This window comes from Aotus nancymaae, unplaced genomic scaffold, assembly GCF_030222135.1.
Source record: "Aotus nancymaae isolate 86718 unplaced genomic scaffold, 86718_ANA_hifiasm-v0.15.2.pri h1tg000158l, whole genome shotgun sequence".
Lineage (NCBI taxonomy): Eukaryota > Metazoa > Chordata > Mammalia > Primates > Aotidae > Aotus > Aotus nancymaae.
This window is the reverse complement of record NW_026988573.1, coordinates 1,485,027-1,511,876: the sequence shown is the minus strand read 5'-3', so window position 1 is coordinate 1,511,876 and position 26,850 is coordinate 1,485,027. Positions and strand designations below refer to the sequence as shown.

General features: G+C 55.2%; 1 protein-coding gene across 1 annotated transcript in view; it reads left to right on the top strand.

The window, feature by feature from the left end:
* Positions 1-7,548: 7,548 nt before the first annotated feature.
* FAM163B (family with sequence similarity 163 member B) overlaps positions 7,549-26,850 on the top strand; it is a 36,532-nt gene continuing 17,230 nt past the window's right edge. The window contains exon 1 of the mRNA XM_012445276.2: positions 7,549-7,618. The gene's annotated coding sequence lies outside the window, so the exon portion shown is untranslated. The remainder of the gene's footprint in view (positions 7,619-26,850) is intronic.

The window sequence follows — 26,850 nt, the reverse complement described above, 5'->3', positions numbered from 1 at the left end:
AGGGCTATGGAGACTGTCTGGCCAAGGCCCCTCTCATGTCTTCCACCCACCCACCTAAGCTCTTCTGGATGAAGCTGGCAAGATGGGGACTCCTGAGACCAGTACCTGGTGGCAGGAGGTGGGAGCATCGGGAGGAAGAGGTGGGATTTGAGGTACAAAAGCAGAAGGCAGCCCCTGCTGCTGGGACAGGCACAGGCTTTTCATCCAGCTCCTGCCTGCAGAGCTTCGTGCTGGGTCAAGACACCAGAGGGTCACCCTCACAACCACGCTGCATGGTTCCACACCACACATGGAGAAACTGAGGCTTGGGGAGGCGGAGAGAAAGGCCGTGTTCATCTACCCAGAAATCAGGGGGCCAGGATGGAGCCCCATTCTGCTGGACCTCAAGCACATATGTTCCCGCTGTGCTGCCGTGGGGCAGAGGAGCTGTGCTGTGTGGGCACTCCCAGATCTACAACCCCAGGCCCCAAATCTGGATGCCCCCCCAATTGTAGGCCTGACCCTGGGTGGGCCTGGAGGAGATGGTGGCAGCTCCACTAGGCCATCTACCCTCAGAGGGCAAGACAGTTACTGTCCTGTTCATTCCTGCATCCCAGCACCCAATGCTCTGCCTGCACACAGTAGGTGCTCAATAAATGTATGAGTCAGTCTGACTCAACCCCTCAGGTTAAGGGGTTCATGTTCAAATAGATTTAAACAAACAGTTGCAGAAGCAGCAGCACTGGAACTTTGATCAACGCATTATATGCTGCCTTTGACTCTCCCTGTCTCCCAGAGGCTGCAACATTCTAGCTGTGCCTTGCAGGGTGTGTAGGAGTTTGTGAGGTGGGGACGGGTAGGAAGGGCATCTCTGGCAGAGGGAGCAGCCTGCCAAAAGCAGTGAGGAGTGAGCATTTGGAAATGGCTGGTCTGGGCATGGCTGGAGTAACAAGCTTGGGGGCGGCTGTGGGGACTCAAATGGTGGCCACTGGGCAGACACCGCCCTGGGGGTGAAGAGGGACAGCCAAGGGGCTCGCGCAGGGGAAGCTACCCTGGGTGAGGGCGCTTGAGACAAGGGTCGATGCCCTGGGGCGGGGTACGGGGAGGGTACGGGGAGGGTGCGGAGAGGGAGGCTGGGGGCTAGAGGCCGCCCTCTTCAGCCTAGGGCCTCGTGCCATGGTGCAAGCGTCCTCAGGGCAGATTGGCTGAGTCAGGCTCTGCCTCTTCTCTAGGGAGCCAGTGGTGCAGGGAAGGAGGGGCTGGGCCAGCGCTCAGCACTGAGCTGTTCGTTATCTCTACACCCCAGACTCCCCTTCAGTCCAATCACCACGGCCGGTGGTCTCAGTGTGGGGTTTCCAGAGCAGGGGGAGGCCCTGCTGCCTGCCACGTCTTGTCTGGGTGGCTGCCAATCTCGGGCCAGCTGTGTTTGCAGGGGACGCTGCATCTGACTCCACAGAGCTGCAGGCAGATGCTTTCTCACACCAGCGTCTTTCATTCATTCAACAAACAGCTGCTGTGGCTGGTGCTGGGAGACAGCAGAAAGGCACGAAGCCCCTGCCCTCGTGGATGTGCCATTCCAGGACAGAGAGGCAGAGAACAAGGGGCCAAACAGACGAGGCTGTGCCCCCTCCCCTTCCCGGATTGTACCAGGGCCAGGCCTCTCTCCCATTTCCCAGCGTGAGGCTAGCCCGGCAGCAGGGCTCATCTGCTCGTGCACAAACCTGTAGCTGATGCTGTTTCTGCTTCCCCAAGCCAGCCAGGCGGTGAGGGAGGCGGCATCCAGGCCAGGACAGAAGGGGCCTGGGCCTCCCGTGGCTCCCACAGCTCCTGGGTGGCACAGCGCTGGCCTCATGTCCTCGCTCTGCCCCGACCACCTGCTTCCCCACCATTACCCCTGCCGTTCTTCTGTCTCTCCTCCCACGCCCTCCTCCTCCTCACCGCCATCCGAATCTGCCATTGTTAGGCAGGCTCTGGGGCTGGAGGCTTGGACAGATTCTGAAGGGAGAGCAGTGGGTAAGTCCTCGGTTTTATTCTTTGTGCCCAAGGGCAGACCGAGTCTGTGAGGTGAGTCTTGGGCAGCAGAGCTGCCCCATGGATGCTCTAGAGACTCTGTCCTCAGGGGAGGAACTGCTCTGCACCGCTGAAGTGAAAGTCTGGCGTGTCAGTCCGGCATGACATTTTCTCGTCGTGTCCTGATGCTGGCCTGTGTCAGTCACAGTGGGTGTTCTCTTTCATCCTTTTATTAAAACGAACAGCATTCAGCAGCATCTGCAACCCTGTGCTCATAGAAGCAGAAAGGTTACGGGAAGATTGCTTCAATATTAGGTTCCGCTAGTCCAGACAGGCAATCTCAGACTTTTATTTCTTATTTTCTAGTGAAACAGACTGAGGTCACACCCCAGGCATAGGACAGGTCAGGTGGACTTTGGATTCAGATGGGTGCTGGCCTCGGGCAGCCTGGGGCAGGCCATTCACTTTCTCTAAGTCTCAGTTTCTTTACTGTAAATCCGGTAAAATGAATGAATCATTCCTGTCTCCAGGGCCCCCAGGACAGTTCAACGGGAAGAAGCACAAGACAAATGCACGCTCTCAGCCCGGGCAGTCCCCGTCCCGCTCTGCCCGCCTCGGGAGGCCATCCCGTCAACCTTTGAAACCGTCCCCTCCCTCTGAGCTCGTGTTGACGACGACTCTTGCCTCTGTCTCTGCGCCCACAGTATGTGAGGGAATGAATGAGCGAATGTAGGCATGGCCTGCATTTGCTTGAACTGTGAAGAAGTGCTTTGGCTGAGAAAGTAAAACCCAGATTAGGAGTACTCTCTGTTAATGCTTCTCTGGAGTAAAAAAAATCCCTGCAATGGAGGAAGGCTCTGAAACAATACATCCTCCATCTCTCCCGTCTCGCTTCTCCTCCGCTCTGCGGCAGGATTTGTCAGGATGATCCGTGACTCACAGACAAAGCTGGGAGAGACCCCTTGACGGGTCCCTGAGCGCCTCTCAGCACCTTCTCCTCCTCATCCATCATCCGCAACGATTCCTAAAAAATGAACACATCAAGCTTGCTGTCACAACGTTTTAAAATGTTGCAGTAATTAACAACCACCAGTAATTTCTTTTTAAACAGATGAGGCTGTCTTTTCAAACCAGGGCAATGGAAACACCCCCCACGCCGCACACCTGAGCCCGCGCACGCCCTCCCACTCTGTCCGCCGGCACGCTCGCTTGCCTAACCCTCTCACTCTCTCTTGCACACTTTGGTACCTCGTCATTCTCCCGGGCCCGTCTGAAGGACGTCCAATCTAACAGCCCCAGGATGCAGGGCGCGCTCTGCCTATTCAACATCACAGAGTCATCACGGTGACTTGCAGCTGCCTGGCCCTCATTCATTTCTTTAAAAAAAAAAAAATGCATCTCTTCTCTAAATGGGCTTGACTTTGACCTGCACAGATCATCTGGAGTTGAGTGGACACAGGTTCCGTGACACAAATGGATCAAAGGGGCTGTCTCTGGGCCCTGTCAGTCAACTGCCGAACCTCTCACGGCTGCAGGCTAGGAAGAGGAAACAATTCAGCCACCAAACGAAGGTTAATCTGGTGCAACCACTTCAATAGTTTGGCCTGGCACCGATATGAGGAAGAGGACTCTCTTTCAGTGTGCTGAGATCCACTGAGTAGCTGAATGGAGGTTGGTGCTGGGGCCGGGGGGACACCCACACAGACCAGCGAGCAGCTGCTCTTCTGGAATCTCAGGCTTCCAACGCCGAGGGGTCCCGGGTGCCAGCTGTGCTGCAAGTGGACAGCCAGCCTCTGCCCAGATGTGACTGGACATGGTGCCCTCACCCCTTCCAGAAGGTTCCCAGAAAGGGAACAGGAGGACCTCCTGGCCATCGTTCTCATCCACAGCCTGGCAGAAACTTTATTCCTCGAGCGCTTTCTTCTTTCTGCCTCTGCAGAATGAGACTCGGCCATCAACAGCAGCTGCTCCCATCCTGTTCCCAAGAACCTCGTTCCCTCCATACGAGTGTGTGGGGGGACTGTGCATGGGTGCATTGTGATTGGAATGTCAGGGGTCCCCACCACCGCCGTTTTTGTGTTTTCCTCTGCTTCCAGCCAGTGAGCACCTCTTGTGCACATACAGATCCCCAGAGAGAAAGAAATGCCGATGCCTCTTCTTCAGGAGGCTGTAAGTCTTTGAGCAATGAGGCTATCTGCAGTCGACTCCAAGAAGCCGATAGGCACAGAGGTCCTGCTTGTATAGCGTCAGGCCGATCTTACGCAAGCCCTGTTTGCCCCAAGTGGAAAACGAACCTTTGTAAACTGCTACCCATGAACCAATGTGTTGGGGGTTGTTCAACCAGCGTGGCCATCTGTTGGATTTGAGTTACGTCCATGAAGCTCTGTGTTATGGGACGATGCTGCTGGTGGGGACAGAGTAGCTGCCGTTGGCTGAGGTTGCCACATGACTAAACAGCATATTGTAGTGGAAGAAGCACCAGTCCGGTGGCAGAATGCCGCTCCTCCCACCCCCAGGCCTGTTTTTGGCCAACCTAAAAGAACTGCGTGTAACTAGGATCCTTTTTTTGCACGCACCAGGAGAACTTGCTGTTTAGGGAATCCTGATGATGAATTGTTTTTATAAAGTCAGGCCAGAGACTCTTCCTTATCTTCATCTCCCCCCCACCACCCATTTTTATTTTCTGAAATTGGTTTTTGCTTAAAATCAGGGCCTGCTTTTGCACATAAATAATGAGTTTGGTGGTGACTATCCGGCCTCGCAATTCAAATGACGTCTGTTCGCTGTGGCTGCCTCTTTGCTGGCTGTGTGACCTTGGGTGAGTCACTTCATCCCTTGTTACTGTCCATAAAGTGAGGGCAATCCAGGCATGTATTGTACATGTTGTGGCTAGTATTCAGTACTCTTTTAAATAAAATGGGCTCAGTTTTAAATATGGTTTCGTCATCACAGGCATCAGGAGCACATCTCTCCACACCGCACAGGAAAGAAAGCAGCACATCAAGAGGCCGAGAGCTACAGAGTCTGAGCTGGTTCCACAGAGGTTTCCAGATGCTCATATCCACAGCTGCAGGATTCTGCAGAGTTTGAGTGAAAAGTCAGCACGGAAAGACGTGGAAGGGCATGGAGGTAGTCGGTAAAGACAGGGTTTGGCAGTGATGTTGCTTTTAAAATTCTTGGCACACACTTGCAACTCTCAAATAAAAAACAAGTTGTTCAGTTGTCATAATGGGGATTTTGACTAAAAATGATGATTTAAAGGATTCCTATGTCAACTCCTAGAACATCGATTGGCTGGCTGCTTTGCCTCTTCCTCCTGGCTCTCTTTCTCTCTTTCTGTTTTTCTCTTTCTCTCCTTATATGGAATTTCTATCCGTGTTTACCATCCTTTTTTCTAGGTGGAGCTGGTTGGGAAGAACATGGAAGTTCTAGAAGAAGGGGATTAGGAGCAATGCCTTGGGAATCAGGCAGATCCGCCTCAGGTCTGCTGCTGTTGAGCCTAAAGTGTTCACCTGCAAAGTCAGGGTAATGACAGTATCTGTATCTCATCGGATGGCTGAGAAGCCTGAAAGACAATGCTCGCAGGGCGTTTAGCCTTGTGTCTGGCACGAGTTAAGCACATAATTAGTGATGTTTATCATGAGATAAGTGCCTGGTGGGAGCAGGTACTGCTCGCAGTTAATTAATGAATCAAACACAGCCCCTGGTCCCTTGGGAAATGAAGCAGGTGATGTTTAATTATCCTGCTTAAAAGAGAACGAGATACTCATGGGGGCAGGGACCAGCTTTTCCTATTAGTTAAGAGAAATGGGAGACTTGCCTGGTTTGTTATAAGAAAAGTCACTATGGTTAAAGTGACCTGACCAGCCCTGAGAAACTCAGCAGGGGCCCTTGCCAGGGGCCCCAGCAGGGGAGGCAGCAGGCTGGACATTTGGAGCATGTCTGTTTGGTGTGAGCACTCACGCTCTTGCCTATGGGCGAGTTGCTCACCCATCTGTGTTCAGCCCATCTGTAAAAGGGAAATGGACTCCGAGCACTTTGCTCTTCTGTCTGTCATCAGTATTCTCGTGTCTAGAATGGGGGTAAAGCAAGGTTATGGTTACTACCAGGATGGAGCTTTTTACAGAGAACTTAATGGTCGATCATAATGAAAGCATACATTTAAGGCCAGGTGTGGTGGCTCATGCCTATAATCCTAGCACTTTGGGAGGCTGAGGTGGGCAGATCACTTGATGTCAAGAGTTCAAGACCAGTTTGGCCAACATGGTGAAACCCTGTCTTTGCTAAAAATACAAAAATAATTAGCCGGGTGTCGTGGCACATGCCTGTAATCGCAGCTACTCGGGAGGCTGAGGCAGGAGAATCACTTAAACCCAGGAAGTGGAGGTTTCATGAACTGAAATTGTGCCACTGCACTACAGCCTGGGCGACAAAGTGATATGTCTCAAAAAAAAAAAAAAAAAAAAAAAGCACACATTTATACGGTGCATTTCTACCAGGCACAGCTCTGAGTGCTGTACATGTTCTAACACAAACCCCTTCTTAACACAGATTTCTCTCCATTCAGGGTCCCTGCGACTGCAGCCTCGACTGGAGTACCTGCAGAAACAGGGGAATGCCTCCTGGGGCACTCCTCTCAGGCGCAGGAACCTTAGGTCAAAAAGGTCCCCCTCGTACCCAGCCCAAATCTGCCTTGCTTTAAGTTGGTCCTAGCTCCGCTCTTTGGGGACAGGGAAAAGGGATCTGCTCCCCTCCCCCGTGGATGTGGGAGAGATCCAAAGGCAGCCGCCAGGCCCCAAACACCCTCCCACGGGGAGCAGAGTGAGCCCTGACCCTCCTCTCAATTGCTCCGAGGTTGCTAACCTGGAGAAGGGAAACAAATGGTAACAGACGAGCATTTATTAAGCGCTTATGGTGTGCAGGGTCTCCACACAGCATCGGATTTCATTCTCAGACCAACCCTCAAGGTGCTGGTGTTAACTCCCCATTTTAAAGATAAGAACCAGCCGCTCAACCAGGGTAAGCGACCTGCCCCACTGTGGATAAGCAGCAGCTTCGGCCTGACTCCAGATCCCAACGCTGTGGAAGCCGGAACGCCCCAAGAACAGGCGGAGAGCAGAGGGGGCACCGCAGGGCACGGGCCGGGGCGGGGGCGCCCCCAGGCCTCGCCGGAGGTCGCTTGGCCCCGGCGACAGAGGACGAGCTGTCAGCACCAGGGACAGCTCCCCGGGCCGCTCCCGGCATCCCCGACGACTGCGCGCGCGAGCCGGCAACGCGCGCTCCCCGCCAGTCTCGGCCGCGCGCCCTCCCCACCAGCGCGCGCCCTGCGCTCGGGACTGGGCTGGAACCGCGCGTGCCGCTCACAGGGAGCCAGCCGGGGCGTCCGGAGTCGCGGCCGCAGCGCGGAGCTGGTAGGGACGCCAGCCTGGGCACTCAGTCGCCTCCCCGGGGGCCTCCCGGGCCTCTCGGCGCCCGCCTCGTTCCCCGCAAGCCCCACCAGGCGTCACCGCCGTGGCCTGGGCTTGAGCGGCCGCCGCTAGCTGCGCCCTGCCCGGGACGGACGCCCGCCCGCCCCGTCACGTGCGCCCAAGTCCTCGCGGCCGGGGCAGCGCCGTTCCCATGGTTCAAGGTAAGGGCCGAGCGGGCCGCGGGTCACGGGATGTGGGGCAGAAGACGCAGGCTGGGAAGCTCCAGCTGGGTGTCCACTCGTCCGGAGTGCCCACGGCAGCCTGCCCCGGCTGCCTCGCACCAGGTCCCCTGACCCAGCTAGCGTCACCCATCCCAGGGCATCCACCCTGAAAGCGCACCCCTGTGGAGGAAGCTGAGACCCAGGTGGGCACAAGGGCCTAAGGGAGAGGTGGGGGACCCACTTTAGGAAGCGGCGCTTCTTTCCCTCCAAACAGTGGCCTGGGGGTGGGGGGCAGAGGGGAGGGAAAGTTTCCTGGAAGAACCCACTGGAAACCTGGCCCCACTCTCTCTCTGCCAGTAGCTAAGACTTTTTCTTTTGCTGAGCTTTGCCTTCTGCCAGGGCTGGTGCCACATTATCATCCCATCCCATTTACCCAACACCCGTGAGAAAGGGGCATTGGCCCCATTTCACAGATGCAGAAACTAAGTCTCAGAGAAGTTTGGTCTCTTGCCCAAGGTCACACAGTGGGGAAGTGGTGGAGCTGGCCTCAAACACTGGCCTCTGTCAGCACTACCTCACACCTGTGTCTGCTGGAAATCTCTGCTTCAGTGACACGTTAGGGGGCACCTGATTGCACTGGGTTTCCCCAGCCAGAAAGGCTCAGACTCTAAACACCAAAACCCAAGAGATATTCGACATGGGTCCTCAGGGCTCCACTGTCTCACCCCACTCGTGTCCTGTCCTTCCACGGCCAGGGGCTGCCTGGGCACAAGCGGTCCTGCCAGTGTGTGTCCTGCAGCAGCCCTGGTGGCTCTGAGACAAGAAACTCGAGGCCCAAATTCATGGACCCTTCTGCAGGGTAAGGGGAGTATCCTTGAGGCCTGAGCCCCAGCATTCATCCTGGCACCTTCCCCAGGAAGTAGGAGCTCAGGCGAGCCAGCAGGCCACCTTGCCAGCCTTCTCCCTACATTTCCCTCAGCCCTGCCAGCCCCGGCTCTTCGGGGCTTCTGGGGAGAGCAGTAACTGCCAACCCCCAAAAAGTTCAGGGTTGCTGGGAAAGCACCCTTGCCCATCTTCCCACCTTCTCTCTCCTTATAGAATTGAGAGTGGAGTAGAGGTGACCAGGGCTCTACCCACCTGAGCAGGTGAGAAACAGCACTTCCTGGGCTGGGCAAGGGCTGCTTTTAACTCTTGGTGCACTGGCTGCAAGCTTCCTAAACAGCTAAGGTGCTGGCAGCTTGTGAAAAAACTCACTCTAAGGCTCGGGGGCCCAGGAAATGTGGAGTTTTGTTCATTCGGTCATGCACTTGCTGGCGGTTTGTTGAGTATCTGCATGATGCTATGAAAAAGACCCGCAGGGCAGACTTTGTACCCTGGATCCGGCTGGGTTTTGGTTTCCCTATCAGCTGAGTTTCCAGTGGGGTTGGCTGGTCTGGACTCGCTTGGAAAGCTTGGAAATGGCTCCTGAGGGATGTGGGGGTCTGGGAAGGATCCACAGGCTCTCCCAGCCTCAGCGCCCCAGTGCATCGGGAGGGAGTGGGAGCTCTGGGGTGCATTGCTGGATTCTCAGGACGTGCCAACACCACTCAGAACGCTGGCGCACAGAGGTGTTGCAGTGACTCCACCCTCGCCTCTCCAGCAGGTAGGGGAAGGAGCCCCACAGAGCTCCTCCTAGCCTTGAGGCTGGAGTTCCCAGCACACGTCTGTCATGCCAGTACCGTCAGCAAACATGAACAAGGGCGCCTGGGGAAAGGTGGGCACAGATGGAGAAGTCGGGACTCGTCTGCCAAGTTCTGTCCACCTTTCTGGGTGACCTTGGGCAAGTCACTTTCCTTTCTAAAGCTCAGTTTCCCATGTACAAAATTATGGGGGATCATTTAATGTCCCCTCCGAGCCATTGCAGCTCTGTTCATCGAAGCCCCGGATGGAGTAGGGAGGCTGGGAGGAGTGCAGTCCCTTCCTTTCTGCCATGGTATTGAGGGAGTACAGAGTAGTTTTGAAATCTTCGGACTGACCTGAGTCCAAGCCCCCAATCCCTGCCAAACCTACTCCCTACTCAAACATGATCACCCCGGTTTTGTATATTTAGGGGCCGACTCTGTATTCCTGACTCTTCTGGTGCTGGTTCTGGGTGAGGCTTCACAGCATGGGGACCCACTCCTGCAGTGAGACCTCTGGCTCCTGCCACGTGGACCTGCCTCTGCAGCCTCATGGCAGCGAGCTCCAGCGAGGAATAATTACAGCACTCGGGAGGGGAGAGATTTATTACATCTCAGTCAATTATCTCTGACTCTAAAGTCTCGGGGCAGGAGGGGAGGCTGAGTAGCAGCCAGGCCCTTGTCCTGTCCTCGACTCAGCTCCTGGCCCCACTTCCCTCTCCAGAGTAGCAAGTCCTGATCTATGTGTCAGTAAAATGGCAATTTGTGTGGCAAGGAGAGTGGATTCCAGGCCAGACCACAGGCGCATCACTCGGCATCCCCATCTGCAAAACTGAGGGTGCTTCTGCCTTCCCTGCTGGCACATGGGGCACCGGGGCAACCGTGAGCCCGGGTGAGAGGCTTTTCGACACTGAGAGCGTGTGGTCCCCGGGCCACCCTGCAGAGGCCAGGATGGGGCTGGGGTCTTCCCAGCCGCTGCCGCCACACTTGGCGCCGGTGTTCCTTGCAGTCTTTCCCTTTGGATTTGCTCCAGGGAGATTTGAGAGTTCTGAGGCCTCAGTGTTTGCCAGCTCCTTCCCTCCACTGCCGAATCCTCCTGCAGCCCTTGGCCTCGGCCCCGTTTCCTGGGGGCTGCTCCAGAGGGGAAGGACTCCTGTGGCCCCCGGGGTGAAGTGAGCTGGTGGAGGTGGAGTGCAAGGCCCGGCTTTGCTGCTTTCTGGTTGTGGGACCCCGGGCCTGAAGGTCTTGGGCTGGGAAATGGAGACTGTGCCTCCTTCCCTGGGGCCTCATCAGTGAAGGAGGAGGCTGGAGAGGCAGGTGGGGTCCAATTCGGCCAGGCTTCTAAGCCCTGCTCAGTGGTCAGGCTTTCTGCCACGGTCCACAGGAACCAGGCCTTGTGAGCCTGATGGACACAGTCACCTCTGGCCTTTAGGGGACACTCTGTGGCTGCACCGTGGGAAATGACTTGGAGAGGGGCCCTGCAGACAGGAGGCTGTGGGGGAAGGGAAATGGTGGGGGCCTGGACCAGGGTGGTAAGGAGAGGGCAGGTGACAGGCATGTGGGGGCCTGGATGTTTGTGTGGGGGTGGTGGGAGACAGCCTAGGACTGCGCCAATATCACACCTATGCCACTTTCTTAAGGCAGGCTCAGGCAGCGCCGGGCACTTGGGATGGGCCGCACGTAGGCAGTAAGGATGGAGCCCCAGGGCCAGGGAGGACTGTTGTTTCAGCAGCAGCTCAGCGTCAGTGTCAGAGCCGTCATCCCGCTGGGCTGGGCGTTGCGCCTGTGCTCTGGGTGCTCCCAGCTCTCGGGGAGGCGTGCCTGTGGGAGTGGGTCCCTGCCGGACCGAGCTATCACCTGGGAGCGGGTCCCTGCCAGACCGAACTGTCACCTGGGAGCGGGTCCGTGCCGGACCGAACTGTCACCTGGGAGCGGGTCCGTGCCGGACCGAACTGTCACCTGGGAGCGGGCCCCTGCCGGACCGAGCTGTCACCTGGGAGCGGGTCCCTGCCGGACCGAGCTGTCACCTCTGCCCTTGTGCTCAGTTTTCCCAAGTGGCAGCAGCTGGGAGGCTCAGGTGGAGGCCGGGCAAGGACAGGCACAGAGGCCCCAAAACAATCCAGGCTCCCGGGGCCGCCAGCTCGTCCACCACGTTCCCTGGCTACTGAGGGTGGAGGTATGGCTGAGTGGACAAGAGCACAGCCCCTGGAGCTGAGCAGAGCCGTGTTTCTATCCAAGCTGTGTGTCCCTCGTGAGGTTTCTCAGCCTCTCTGGGCCCCAGGTTCTTCATTCATAAAACAGCAATCATTACATCTGCCATGCAGGCTGTGCCAGCTTACCTCCCAGCCTGCAGACTGGGAGAAGAGCCCACGCCCGGCTGAGCCCTAGCAAAAGCCTCCTCCGGGCCAGGTCCGCCCCAGGCAGCCCCAGCCCATGCTCTCTTCCTGGCTCTGCCGTAAGGTGGCGTCAGGGCCAGCGGGCCTCAGACTGCACCTGGCAGGCAGGCAAACCCCACACCGTGGGGCGGCTTTGGCTCCTGACCTCAGTGTTCACAAACAGAACCGTCACCACCTCCATCTCTGTTCCTCATGAGCGGGTCCACAGTCTCTGAGTGCAACAGGCTGGCCCTGTCTGGGAGCCGGGCCTGCTGGCAGGTCCCAGATCCCTGGAGAATCATCCTCTGTTTTGTAATCATCCTCATTTGCATTTGCTGTATTTGGCTCACTACCTTATAGACATCCATCTGAAATCGTGCTACTCCGGATGGGGGTTGAGGACCAGCAGCAGCGGCAGCCCTGGGAACCCGTGAGAAGCGCAGGTTCCCAGGCCCCCAGACTTTTGTAACCGGCCCCCAGATGATTCCTGTGTTTGTGGCGTTTGAGACTCACCGTCCACCATGGCAGAGAAGAGATTCTACTCGCAGAAAGCAAGGGCGACTGTCTCCCTCGTGCTCCTTATATATTTAACTAGCGTATATTAAGTTTGAACATCTATTAAAGGGTGTTTGAATAAAAGAAGTACATGCTTCCAGTAAGAGAAAAACCAGGCGACTCAGCTGTTGTAGGTTGGCTGTTTTTTACCAAGTAGAAGCCCCCGGTTTCCTGGGTGTGGCCTGCCCCCCAGTGCTCTGCTGTGTCAGCGTCAGCCACACGGGGCCCCCCAGGGGACCAGTCTGTGTATGTCCCGCCATCCGTTGACTTAACAGGTCTTGGTTATGTCTGCGTGGCGGCACCCCGGTCTGTCATGGATTTAACTGGACTCATATCAGTAAACAGGGATGTAGGTCACGGGCAGGTTTTGTTTTTTGTGTGTGTTCATTGTATACACTCGTTCACTGAAGTGACCACCCAGGGAAGGATTTCATAGTTGGGCGAGGGATGTGCAGTGTGAATAGAAATAAATAGGCCTGGCGCGGTGGCTCACACCTGTAATCCCAGCACTTTGGGAGGCCAAGGCGGGCGGATCACATGAGGTCGGGAGGTCGAGACCAGCCTGGCCAACGTAGCAAAACCCTGTCTCTAATAAAAACACACACAAAAAAATTAACTGGGCATGGTGGTGTGCGCCTGTAATCCCAGCTACTCAGGAAACTGAGGCACGAGAATTGCTTGAACCTGGGAGGTGGAGGTTACAGTGAGCCAAGATCACACCACTGCACTCCTGCCTGGGTGACAGAGTGAGACTCCATCTCAAAAAAAAAAAGAAAGAAAGAAAGAAAGAAAGAAAGAAATAGCAATGTAAGAGCAGCTGTCCATGGATTGGAAGATGGGTGCAAGGTAGCAGGTGCCCCAGATTCAAAGGAATGTATGTACCCTCCGCTGGAGCAGGCAGGGAAGGCTTCCTGGAGGTGGGGCTTGAGCTAAGCCGGGAAAGATGAGTGTGGAGCAGAGAAGGAGTCAGTGTGGCATAGGCGGGGGCTCCCGTCATCACTGGGAGGCGGGAGGACTACTCTGTCTTTGGCTAATGATCAGCGGCCCTGCTAAAGATGCCCCTGGATTTCCGCTACTCCCTTTGAGGATGGGTGAGAACAGGCTGGGCCTCTTCCCCATCATCGCGTTGCCTTTTAATTTTCCAAGCTGCATTGTGGCTGGGGTGGGTTTTCCCACGTGCTGTCCCCCGACTCCCATCCCCTGGTTCCATTCCGCTCACCAGCCATGCAGACCCTCTGTGGTTCCTGCCAATGCATCCCCCTAGCTTTAGCTCTGATTATTTTGCCAAGAGTGATCTGAGGCGTGGGCGGAAAAGGCCGGCTTAAGTGGGACGTGCTGGGGACGCGCTGGACCGCAGCAGTAGGAGAGGAGGCACCTGGGAGCATCAGAGGCTTCTCTGTGGCATTTGTCAAGGGCCTCACCTTTGTGTTTGAAATGTCATGTTTGCGTCCTGTTTTCCAGTCCTCCAGCTGGCGTTGGCAAATGCAGTCTCACTTGATACATTAAGGAGCTTTACTAAAACAAAATAAAGATACTCATTTTCCCAATCCGAAGGTGAGCACCTGCCCAGCCCAGGCGCCCTTTCTCCCTGGGCCCACCTCCCGTGCCGGCCTCTCCTCTGCCCCGGAGCCCAGCAGTCTTGGCTGGAAGGAGGACCACATTTAGGGTCAGAAATCCCATCCCAAGTCTTGCCTCTATATGGTTCAAAACCAGCCGCTGCTTTAAGAGGGCTGATTCTGGGATATAATGATTCGATTCTGGTTCAAAAGCAGACAGGAAAAAAAGTCCAATATTTTACCAGAAAAATATCAGCTTCTCTGCAACATTATCGACTGTGAGCTTCTGGTGTTTACCTGTGTTTAGAGTTTGTTTGGTTAAATACTCATTATGCAGAAGCCTCCTGCCTCCGTGTGAACCCATTTACAAAATTAAAATAGAGTCAACTTTAATTTTGCCTTCATGGAACTTCCCACATGAGAGTTCCCTCTAATTACTGAACAGATCTCTATTTAAAAAAAAATTGTTTTCCAGCCCAGAGTCTTCAACGATCACTTGCGTGGTCTTTTTTGTCACCTCTGGGCTGTGCTGTCCTGTTTACTGCTGGCCCTTCTCTTCCTAGGAACGCCCATCCTTGCCCAGGCACCCAAGGGGGAGGGAGGAGCACTGGGGGAGGGAAGCAGGAGGACAGAGGAGCAGGGAGGGCATGGGGGGGACGGGGCGGGGGCAAGGGCAGGTCCGCAGAACCAGCCAGATGCTCTGAACAGTCACAGCGTGGGACCCCACAGCTCAACCCCACCTGGATTCGAACTCTTCCAGCTGGTGAGCGTAGGCACAGTACTAACCCTTTCTGTGCCCTAATTTCCTGGTCTATGGGAACAGACCCAGCTCTTTCCCCCTTGCAGGGTGATGAGGACTCTCCGTCATCACCCATGGGAGATGCTGGACCCAGGTAGAAGCGTGGCAGATGGCACTTGATGTTATACTGGGGGTCTTTGGGCATGGCTGGAGACAGGCCCTGCCAAGTGGCCCCTGTGGCAGTGCCAAAGCTCCCTGTGTGTGTGTATGTGTGGCAGGGTTCAAACCCTGCTTAAAACCATTCCCAGCTGAGGATAGAACCCAGCCCCGTGTGGCCCATGGAGCCCCGCCCAGGAGAGACCTTGCCAGCCCCCAGCTTCTCTGCTGGTCCTCCCTGTGGCACTCCTGTGTGCCAGCTACCGCCTGTTTCTGGAAGCCTCAGAATCCCTTCCTCCCTGAGGCTCCTCCCAGCTACTCCCCTCTCTGCCTGAAGGACCTCCTGGCCAGTGCCAGGTCCCAGCTTTCGTCAGCCCTTCCAAGATGCGCCCTGACGCCATGGTGGTCAGATGGCTGGGTGTTTTGTGTGGCTGTGGCTCCTCCAAACCAAGACACCCCATGATTAGAAACAGAGATGGCATCTGGTTTCCCATCAGGGTCTTCCCTCAAAACATTCAAATCCAGCAAAACGTCCTCAGGGAAGAAGGGACTTGGAGCATTCCAGAAACGGGAAGCGAGCCAGCATGTAGCAGCAATCTGGGGGCAGCTGCATCTGATCCATGTAGCACCCGTCATTCTCCAGTTACGAGGGCTTCAGTAATCGGAAGGGAACTCCAGGGGCAGGGATCTTACCTGGCCAGGCCCCCTGGGGTTAATGCTGCTATTTGTATTGACAGCACAACTGGTTTCTAAAAAACCCTCTCAAATGCAAGACAAACCCTTTCAACAGCACACCTCCACTCCTTTAAAAATGGCTCAGCCCAATTTATTTAAAAAGGAAAATTAATGTTAAAAAATTGCTCCAGGCAGGGTCTTTGCTGAAGCCTTGATCAAAGACTGCCCAGGGCAGCGGAGTTACCTGCACGAGTTATTGTAGAATCGCTGAGTCGACTCCAAAGGTGTGCCCTGCCCAGAGAGCTCAGAGGCTCAGGAAGGGGGCCCAGTGGGTCTTTGTAACCCCTGTGCCCAGGATGGGGTGATGGTCAGGGCTCCAGGAGGAGTGCATGAGAGTGAGGGGTGGGTGACGGACTGTCAGCTCACAGGCTCTGCTGCCCTCTGGGGCTCTGCTTCTAGACAGCCTGCAGGCAGGTAGGGCCCTCCTGGGGGTCCTCATGGCTGGCACCTGGCAGAGAACCTGGGGTGACCTCAGGGAGGAGCAGAATATCTGGAGTTCAGCCAGGAACTCAAGGCAGTGAAGCGCCCCCCACCCCTCACCCAGGGAGAGTTGAATCAGTGGCCTTGGATGAATTGTTATTTGCTAGGGGAAGAGGGTTAGGGAGCATCTGTGGCTATTTACTGAACATGGGATTACACCAGGTGTCTTCCAAAGTCCCTTCCGAGTCTAAGAGGAAAGGAGTCTCAGATTCTGAGCAGCCACTGGTTCTATGTTCTAATTTTCTAAGACTCTAGAATGTGGCTTTCAGACTCTGGGAGTCTGTGATTCCAGGAGCTTAGCCAGCCTCTCCTCAAGTCCCATGAGTCCTTGGGCTTCCACCCATCCTTTTACCCTCCGGTTTTACCCCTGCTCCCACCCCTCCCACTGCAGAACCCCTCTAAAGCTCCAGGGAACAAGCTGGGCCCAGCTTTAAATGAGCTGCAGGAATCTGGAGGCCCAGCTGCAGGGGCCATCTAGGGCTTCCCTCGTAAGTGCCAGGTGCCCTGGGCTCCACTGAACTGAGAGTGGGTGGCACCACGGGGAAATGGGCACCGTGGCACACGCCCCTGCCCCTGCTGCCATGTGGGCCAGTCTCTTTGGGATTGGCCATGCTGCCGGACTCTCCCTTTGCCCCTGCATGCTGCTCTTCTTCCACTAACAGCACTACACACACACACACACACACACACACGTATGCACACAGCCCATATTCACACACATACATGCACACAGACTCACACTCGTGCACACACACATCCACACACATGCACACAGACACACATGCACACAGACCATGTGCATGCACACAATGCACATGCACACACAAACTCACACTTCCACATGCATATGCACAGACACACATTCACACTTACACATGCACACAGAGAACACACACATGCACACATATGCACAGAGGCCTCCTCGAAGCTGGGTTTTGTGAGGTCGAAGGCCCACACCCACACTTGGATATGCACACAGATACTCACACATGCACACCTGCACACACATATGTACACAGACACCACACACATGCACACAGACCACACACATATGCAAACAGACATATGCAGGCACACAGACCACACTCACACTTGCACATGTATGCACATGCACACTGACACACTAGCACACACATGCATACACACACAGACCACACAAATGCACACACACCCATAGTTGTACACAGACACACATTCATGCACATACACACATGCACACAGGTCACATGCACACACACAAACACAGACAAAAACACACTTGTACATGGATACAGACCACACACAAGCACACACACATGCACATGCTCACACATGCACACAGACACTTTCACACACACATGCACACAGATCACATGCACACACATAAACACAGACAAAAACACACTCATACATGCATACAGACCACACACACACATGCTCACACATGCACACACTTGCACACACATGAACACACGCACAGACACATACACAGTAACACATGCATGCACATAGACACAGACACTACTCACACATACGCACACACATGCATGCAGGTACATGCGGACACATTCACATACATGCACACAGACACATGCATACACAGATACACACATGTACACACTCAACACTCACATGCACACAGACACATACCTATGCATGCACACATGCCACACCGCTTACACATTGACACACATTCACAGGCACACACAGATGCAAACACAGACACAGGCTTCAGCTGCTGTCAGGCTTGCAGTGGGGTCCCGTGGCCCAGGTTCCCTTTGTGGCCGATGCAGCACTGTGTGCTGGGATAGGGAGCCCAGAGGAGGCCTGGGCGGGCAGGAAAGCTTCCCAGACTAAGTCACGTCTGAGCTGAGGACTGAGCAGGAGCCTGAGATGACCATGTGAGGGGTGGACGGCAGTTCCAAGTTGATGGAGCAGTGTGTGCAAAAGCCAGGAGGCAGAGGTGGGCTCTGTGCAGGTGAAGCATTTAAAGGCTGGAGTGGCTGCAGCCTGAGAGGGGCCACTGAAAGGAGCCCTGGGGATCAGGCACATGAACCAGCAGCCCAGGTGTTCATTTGCCACCTGTTTGCTGGTACTTTGAGTCCTTGTCCCCAGTGCCCCACCTGTGAAATAAGATGAGGACTCCTATCTCTAGCTCCCAGGATGCTCTCTGGGGAGATACAGACCCAAAAACTCAGCTGAAACTGCAGCGTGCTGAGGAGCACGAGTGCGTTATTCTAATTCACCATGGACATCACAGTCCTGGGAGAGCAGTCCCTCCCTGCCTCCCTCCCTCCCTCTGTCCTTCCCTCCCTCCCTCCTGCCTCCCTGCCTCCCTTCCTCCCTCTGTCCCTCCCTCCCTCCCTTGATCCCTCGCTCCCTCCTTTCTGCCAGCAGCGGGTGCCTGGCTCCTGGGCAGAAATTGTCCAAGTGCCCCAATTGTTAGGTTAAGGAGAGCCCCACCTCCTCACCCCAGCACACGAAGCACACAGCTGTAGCCATGGAAACTGCCTGTAACCTTGTGAACAGCTAAAATAGACATTATATTTTTTGGTTTGTTGTTTTGTGTAATATATATATATACACACACACACATATGCACTTCTCTTTTGTTTTCACACTCCCGTGCTGATGGGTAAGGATGCATAAGGTCTAGGGTTGCCGTGCAGAACGTGCCTTGCACCCCACGCTGTGCCTTGTTCCATCCCCTGCTCGCTCTGAAGGGCCTGGGCCCAAGGGTCTGGGGTCCCCAGGGGGAGAGCCCCTTAGGAGCTGCTGTCCCCTCAATCCCGCCTCTTACAAGACAAGCCTGGCTTCACCCAGTCCCCACCTGGCTCCCGGGATGGCCTCGAAGCCAGGTTTTGTGAGGTTGAAGGCCCAGCAGGGAGCCCCAGACTGGCCACTTAGATGTTGTCACTGTGGCTCAGGTTGGGACCCAAACCCAGTGAGAAAGTCAGAATCCACAGTGGTAGGTCCAGACCTGTGTGTCTGAGGAGCTGCACGGCTAGCCTGGAAGAGGAGATGGTGTAAATGCTGCTGTTTATCTCCCTTTGATTTTGGAAGTTTTTTTTTCCTTTTTCTGGATCGCACATTCCAGGTTGATGGCCTTTCTTTTTTTTAGCACTTGAAAGACACCACTCCACCGTCTCCTGGGTCTCATTGTCTCCAGCGCGGAGTCTGCCGTTGTTCTCACCTCCGACGGGTAGCGGGCCCTGTTGGTCATGCAGCCCTTTTCTCTGTGTTTAGATTTTTCTCTTCCGTGCTGGTTTTAAGCAATTTGACTATAATGTTCCCTGGTGTTATTTTCTTCCTGTTTCTTGTGTTTGTGGTTTGTTGAGCTTTATGGGTCTGTGGGTTTATAATATCATCCAATTGGGAAATTGTTTCAGCCGATATTTCTTCTAATTGTTTTTTGCACCAGCCCCAACTTCTTTGGAGATTCCAGTTATGCATCTGTCAGACCACTGAAAGATCGCCGCCTCACTGCCATTCCTTTGTTGATGTTTTTCTCTCTGTTTCATTTTGGATGGTTGCTGTTGCCCTCTGCGAGTTCGCTAATCTTTTCTTCTGCAGTATCTGGTCCGAGGTTAATTCCATCCGCTGTGTTTTCATCTGAGGCATTGTCATGTTTTCGTCTCTAGAAGGGTAGCTGGTTCTTCTTCATATCTCCTGTGTCTCTGCCTAATGTACTCAAGCCTTCCTGTGGTGTTTTGAACACATGAACTACAGTTAATAACCAGTTTAATGCTCGTGTCTCCTAATTCCGTCACCTGTGCCACTTCTGGGTTAGTTCCAGTGAGTCAATTTTCCATTCATTATGGTTTGTATTTTTCTGCTTCTTCCCATGCTGGGTAACTTTTTACTGGATGCCAGACGTTGTGAATTCCACCTCATTGCCATGTTGCAATACTTATTTGCGAGGTCTGTTCTGGGATGCAGCTCAGTTATTGGGAAACAGTTTGATCCTTCCAGGCCTTGCTTTTAAGCTGCATTAGGCAAGACTAGAGCAGCTGTTAGTCCAAACCCTCCTGAGTGCTCTTACTCAGTGCTTCATGAATGAGAAGCTTTTCCTGATAGGTGGGAAGAGAAACTATTTCTGGACCTGTAAGAGCTTCAGATATTGTTCCCTGGAATCCTATCAACTGGTTCTTTCTCTGGCCTCAGGTAGTTTTGCTCACATTTGAGTCACTGTTCAGCCAGCTACTCATGGGGGACCCTCTGCAGAGCCCCATGACTGTGTGGTCCCCTGCAAGGCAGCACACTCCTCCCCAGTTCTGTGTCCTGTGACCTCTGTCCACTTCGGCCTCCTTCGGCTGTCAGCTCCTAAGTCTGGGCTGTGAGCTCCAGTGCAGGCCTGTCTCAGCCACAGCCACTCCCCCTCTGCCACCCCCAGATCCACGGGACCCGGCACAGGCTCCCAGTGAGAGGAGATGACAGGAGTGGCCCGTGTGGGACAGGCTCTGGGGCTGCAGGGACATTTCTGTGACTGTGCCAACTGGTAGGACCTCGATGATGTTTGAACAAAACAAGAGCAGCTTGTGCAGACAGCACTGTGGTTTGGCGTCTCATCCCAGCAGCCACATCCAGAGCTGGGCCCTCGAACAGCAGCAAGGTTACCTTTGCAGGGCATTTGTATCCCCTATGACGTCCCCATTAGTCCATCCAAGGAATCTCTCTAGAACACATATCCTGATCTAGGCCCCAAACACCTGATGTCCTGGGTCCTCCAAGGTTGCCCCTAATTTACACTTCTGGCCTCACCTGCACTGCCCCAATGCCCTTTAGACTTGTCTGGGTAAGAGGTTGTTCCTCTGGCCTCCCAGCCACCACCTTGGCATTTTCTTGCTTCTGGGCCTCATGGCTGGCTGAGATTACTGAGATTCTTGCTACTGGGCCTCCCGAGTAGCTGAGATTACAGGCATGAGCCACCACACCCAGCTAATTTTTTTTTAGTAGAGATGGGCATTTCCCTATGTTGGCCAGGTTGGTCTCGAACTCCTGACCTCAGGTGATCCACCTGCCTCAGCCCCACAAAGTGCCACGATTACAGGCATGAGCCCCCATGCCTGGCCCCCTTCGCCCTTCTTCTGTGAGGCCCTCAGCACAGCCAGCGTGCGTGTCTTCGTGGAAGAGATGAGGGAAGGCACTCGTCTGTGCCTCCAAGCTGCCCATCCACCTGACCCGTGGGGTGGACGTTAGTGGCTGCTGGACACACCCTCGGCCTCCCTCTCAGGCTGCCCAGGAGTGAGCTCAGTTCTGAGTCCAGGTTGACTTTCCCAGGGCTTCTGAGACGGCAGAGGGAGGTGCATCTCCGCTCCCTGGGGTTGCAGTCGTGACTCCCTTACATAAGAAGTCCTGCAGGGGCACAGCAGCACCTTGCCCCTCTCAGGGTGCTTGACTCCAAGGAGCGCCACCTCAGCCAGTGACTCAACTCACAGGCATTTATGGAGCACCCATTGTTTACCAGGCCTACCAAGGTGAGGCCAAGAGCCCACCCTCATGGAGACGGACTTGAGGTCACAGTGTCCTGGCCAAGGGAGCAGCTCCAGAAAAACAAGGAAAATGAAGCAGGTGGGCCAGGCTGGGAGCAGTGGGGATCCATGCAGGCTTCCTGGAGGAGGCAAGGCTTGGCACCGTCTTAAGGAACCAGAAGGAGTCAGTCACCTGGAAGGGAGAGAGCAGTGCCAGGAGTGCCAGGGGTCTCCCGGGCCAAGGGATGGTCCCAGGCCAGTGGGTGCATCCTCAGAGCGGTCCCCGTCCTGAGGCAGAGGCCACGCAGACAGGGTAGGGTGAGGGTCAGGTTGGACCCACTCAGAGGAGCCCCTGCTGGGCTGGACTTGCTTTGGACCACCCTTCAGGACTGTGGTCCTCCCGTGCGCTCCCGCGCCCGCAGCATCAGCATTCCCCGGGCACTGGGGAGAAAGGCATCTTCTCTGCACACCTGAGTCCGAAACTTCAGGGTGGAGCCCGCAGTCAGGTTTCAGTGCGTTCGGGGGATGCTGGTGCAAGCCCAGTTTGAGGGACAGGCCGCTAGGGCAGCACCGGGGAGGACTGGACGACCTCTGCTGTGGAGAGCTCACACCAGCTGTGGAGACAGCTTGGCAGGATCCCCTGCAGGGAGACAAGCCAGGAGGAGGGGGCAGGATGAGCTGGTGTGTGCGTGGCCCCAACAGGAGCAATGTGGGTGTCATCTCAGCTGCAGTTCCTGCCCCGTCCCTAGACACCCAGGCGGGCAGGGCCCTGAGGCTCGGCCTAGGTGTCTCCCGCATCCAGAACAGTGCCTGGTTCCTGGCGTACATAAATACTAAGCCTGCTGGCCGGGCGCGGTGGCTCACGTCTGTAATCCCAGCAGTTTGGGAGGCCGAGGCGGGTGGATCACGAGGTCAAGAGATCGAGACCATCTTGGTCAACATGGTGAAACCCCGTCTCTACTAAAAATACAAAAATTAGCTGGGCATGGTGGCATGTGCCTGTAATCCCAGCTACTCGGGAGGCTGAGGCAGGAGAATTGCCCCAGGAGGCGGAGGTTGCGGTGAGCCGAGATCGTGCCATTGCACTCCAGCCTGGGTAACAAAAGCGAAACTCCGTCTCAAAAAAAATAAAAAATAAAAAATAAAAAAATACCAAGCCCGCTGTGGTGGTCCCAGGATGGAGAGGGTTGGGAGGCAGGGGCCCAGTGCCAGGGCATGGCAGGCACCTGCCACCGCAGAAGAGGCTGCCCCAGCCCCAGGAGGCCAGCCGCTTGGCAGAGGGTGGTGATGGCAGGGCAAGGTAGACCCAGAAGGGAGGCAGCCGTTCATGAGTTGGGTGGGCTGGGCTTGGACCTTGGAAGATAGACCAGGATGTCCCAGTAGCTGGGCCCTGCCCTGTCCAGAGCCTGCCTGCCCACTGAGGAGCCCAAGGAGAAAGGCTTTCTGCCAGCGCAGCGGCAGGGCCCGTGGCTGCAGAGCGGGTGCCTTTCTCAGGACTCCAGGAAGCTTCCTTCACAAAAGGCAATGGGAGTATCCAGGGTTCTTTCTCAACTGGCCCCATGTGTCCCATGTCCTGACCGAGAATGCTGTTCTGTGGGCCCCTGGACACCCAGCAGCCCCTCAGGCAGAGAAGACCTTGGTAAGGGCTGGAATTCTTGGCGGGGGGCAGAGTTTCCCGGCCACACTGCTGGCTGGGGTCTGGGGTGCCTTCCATGTGTCTGCTAGCTCTCGGGCCTCTCCGGGGACTCCAGGCATGTTCCTGCTGAGCAGATTCCGTCTGCTCGTCCCTGTGAGGCAGAGTCAGAGAGGGCCTTACTGAGCATCTGAGGGTTTTATTGAACATGAACTCGAGGTGCTGGGCCACTCTGGAGGGTGGAGGCCTGGAAGGATCCGGGTTGTGCTTCCTCCCTCGTCATGCCTCAGTTTCCTCATCTTTGCATGAGGATGCTCACAGCACCCGTGCCGGCTGTGCCTATGGGGTTCATTGAAGCACCGGGGAGCCCCCAGCCCGGCACGGGGCTTAGTTATGTGTTTAATAAAGAAGAGTTCTGGTGGTTCCAGCGAGTCCCGGCCTGGCCCTCCTCCCGTCTGCCTTCCAGGCCCTGAACTGGGACCAGGAGCTGCGCTCAGTTCTTGGAAAAGGAAGTTGAAAAAAAAAAAAAAAAAGAAAAGCAGCAGAGAGGGTTTTAAGAACCCAACTTCTGCACATTGTTATTTTTAAGGGAGAGAAAATGCCAGCTTTGTCTGCAGCTGAGCTGGGACTTGCCCGGGATTCTCGAGCCCCACCCTCCCACCCCCCATTTCCTGATCCACGGCTGGGGGATCGGGAAACCACAGCCCAGAAAGTTCTTGATGCGTCTCATCTGCCTTCTCCTGGCGGTCCGGAGCCCTGGCCTGGCCTACAGGTCTGTGCTGCTATTCCTGCCTCCCCCAGGAAACAATGGGGACCAGGCAGGTGAGGGCGGGGGCCATGGGGACAAGACTCCAGCCCACTCAGGGCCTGCAGTGCAAGTGTGCTCAGTGGCCCCCACTGCATTGAAATCAGCGCCAATGCAGCCCTACTGTGTGCATGAACTGTGCCGCCCCATGGTGGCCGGAGAACTGCAGTGGGAAGCCAAACTCTTGCCTTCATGGGGCTTAGGTCTGATGCAGGGAAGGTGGCGAGTTTACTCCATCCCTACAGGCAAGCTGAGGGTGGGGGACGGAGGGAAAAGGAGAGACATCCGATTTGAAGTGGCACACCATGTTCACCCTGGAGCCCTCACCCCTGACCATTTGACCCTGTGCTTTTCTCTCCCCGTGCCAGGCTCCTTGGCTCTCTGTTCTTGTCTGTAAAATGGGCATAATAATATACTTTGCCTGGGCTGTCCAAGCAATGAAAGGAGACATTGGTGAAGGGTGCCATGCCCCCCTGGCACAGAGGTAATGGTGCTTGGCACAGGATCCTGTGCTTATCATTATTAGGAGGCATGGGGAGCCATGTAGGGTGTTTGAGTGAGGCAGCAAGCTGTTTAGACTTACAGTTCAGGAACTCCAGTGGGGCAATACAGGATGGCATGGGCAGGAGCCCCAGGTCACGGAATTTCCCAGGTCATTGGGGGATTGCTGAGCATTCTACTTCTTGAGCAGCTTTCTCTGCTGTGTTGAAATCACCAATGTCAACAGTTGCAGGGCCTGCCAGAGAGATGGGCCTGAACCATAGGCTTCTTTAGGGATGTGCATAAATATTTCAGACCATGTAGTATTTGGAGCAGGAGAGGTCTGGGGGTTTCTAGGAGAGGCTGCTGAGCTCAGCACCCAGAAACCCAGTACTTTGCCCTCCTCCTATCCCCTCTACCAACAACTTGGTGCCCACAACCATTCAGGGTACCTAGCCTGTGTCTCACTCTGCAGCAGATATGCCAGTTGGCCCTGGGCAAGGCCCCCTCTCGGGGGGGCACAGACACCCATCTGCACAATGAGTGGATCAGCAGCATGCTAGATCTGTGAACATGCTAGATCCCTCAACATGCCAGATTCTCTAACATGGTAGATCCCTCAACATGCTAGATCCCTCAACATGCCAGATTCTCCAACATGCTAGATCCCTCAACATCCTAGATCCTCCAACATGCTAGATCACTCAACATGCTAGATCCCTCAATGTGGCAGATCCTCCAACGTGCTAGATCCTCCAACATACTAGATCCCTCAACATGCTAGATCCTCCAATGTGCTAGATCCCTCAACATGCCAGATTCTCCAACATGCTAGATCCCTCAACATGCCAGATTCTCCCACATGCTAGATCCTCCCACATGCTAGATCCCTCAACATGCCAGATTCTCCAACATGCTAGAGCCCTCAACATGCTAGATCCCTCAACATGCTAGATTCCCCAACATGCTAGATCCTCCAACGTGCCAGATCCCTCAACGTGCCAGATCCTTCAACGTGCCAGATCCCCCAACATGCCAGATCCCCCAACGTGCCAGGTCCCCCAACGTGCCAGATCCCTTAACATGCCAGATCCTTCAGCATGCTAGATCCTCCAACACGCTGGATCCCCCAACATGCTAGATCCTCCAACATGCTAGATCCCTCAACATGCTAGATCCTTTAACATGCCAGATCCTCCAACATGCTAGCTCCCTCAACATACTAGATCCTCCAACACAATAGATCCCTCAACACACTAGATCCCTCAACAGACTAGATCCTCCAACATGCCAGATTCTCCAACATGCTAGATCCCCCAACATGCTAGATCCTCCAACGTGCCAGATCCTTCAACATGCCAGATCCTTCAGCATGCTAGATCCTCCAACATGCTGGATCCCCCAACAAGCTAGATTCTCCAACATGCTAGATCCTCCAACATGCTAGATCCCTCAACATGCTAGATTCTCCAACATGCTAGATCCCTCAACATGCTAGCTTCCCCAACATGCTAGATCCCTCAACATGCTAGATCCCTCAACACTCTAGATCCTTCAGCATGCTAGATCCCTCAACACATTAGATCCTTCAACACGCTAGATGCCTCAACATGCTAGATCCTTCAGCACACTAGACCCCTCAACATGCTAGATCCTTCAGTGTCTAAATCTCTCACACGCTGTGTTCCCTCAACACGCCGATCCCTCAACATGCTACATTTCCTCAACACAGTAAGTAGATCCCTCAACATGCTAGATCCCTCAGCATGCTAGATCCTTTTGCAGCACTGAGCCCACCCCACCCCAGAGTCTGGATCCCACCTCCTTAGATCACGCAACCCAGATATACCCTCCTCTGGGCAAGCAGGACTTGGAGCCAGAGGCAACAGCTCCAGACTTGACAGCAGCAGCCACAGCTCAAGCTATATTTTTGCAAGTTCTTCTCTAGATCTTTCTGTTCAAGGGCCTGGAGTAGCACAGCAGCCTGCCTGACAGAAGGGCCCCACAGGCTGGGCCTCCCACCAGCATGATCTGTTTGAGTGCCTCATGCCACTGCCTGCTGCTCTGCCCCTGACAGGGGCAGTGGTGCCCCCATCTCCCACCATCCTCGACTCGGTCTCAGCAGAAAGGGACTGAGACCAGCTAATAGTTCTCGAGCAGAGTCTGAGGTTCCCAGGCACCAAAGCAGGGAGTACCACCATCTCCCCCATCACCCGGCCTCACAGCTCAGGATGCGGGGGCTTCACACTTGCCTCTGTGGCCGCTCCTTGCCTCCTGCCTCACTGCAGATGGCAGCAGTGAGGTCCTGGCAAGTACTGGGCTCCCACCCTTCCCTCCTCGCCCAGGCTTGCCCCTCATTCCTCCATCACCTTTTTTTCTTTTCTCTCTCCCTTTCCTCTCTCTGCTCCAGGGGCTCCCAGGGAGACCCCAGGAAAGGGCCTCAGGAATGCCAGTCTGAGAAAGTGGGGTTAGTCGGATTGGGCAGAAGCTGGGGTTTGAGGAAGGCCTGACTCTTAGGGTGATGGTCTGAATGCCCACCTCCCTCAGACCACCCAAAGCTCCAGCTGGGAGTCCCAGCCATGCCCGTGGGAGACACAAGCCACTCATCTC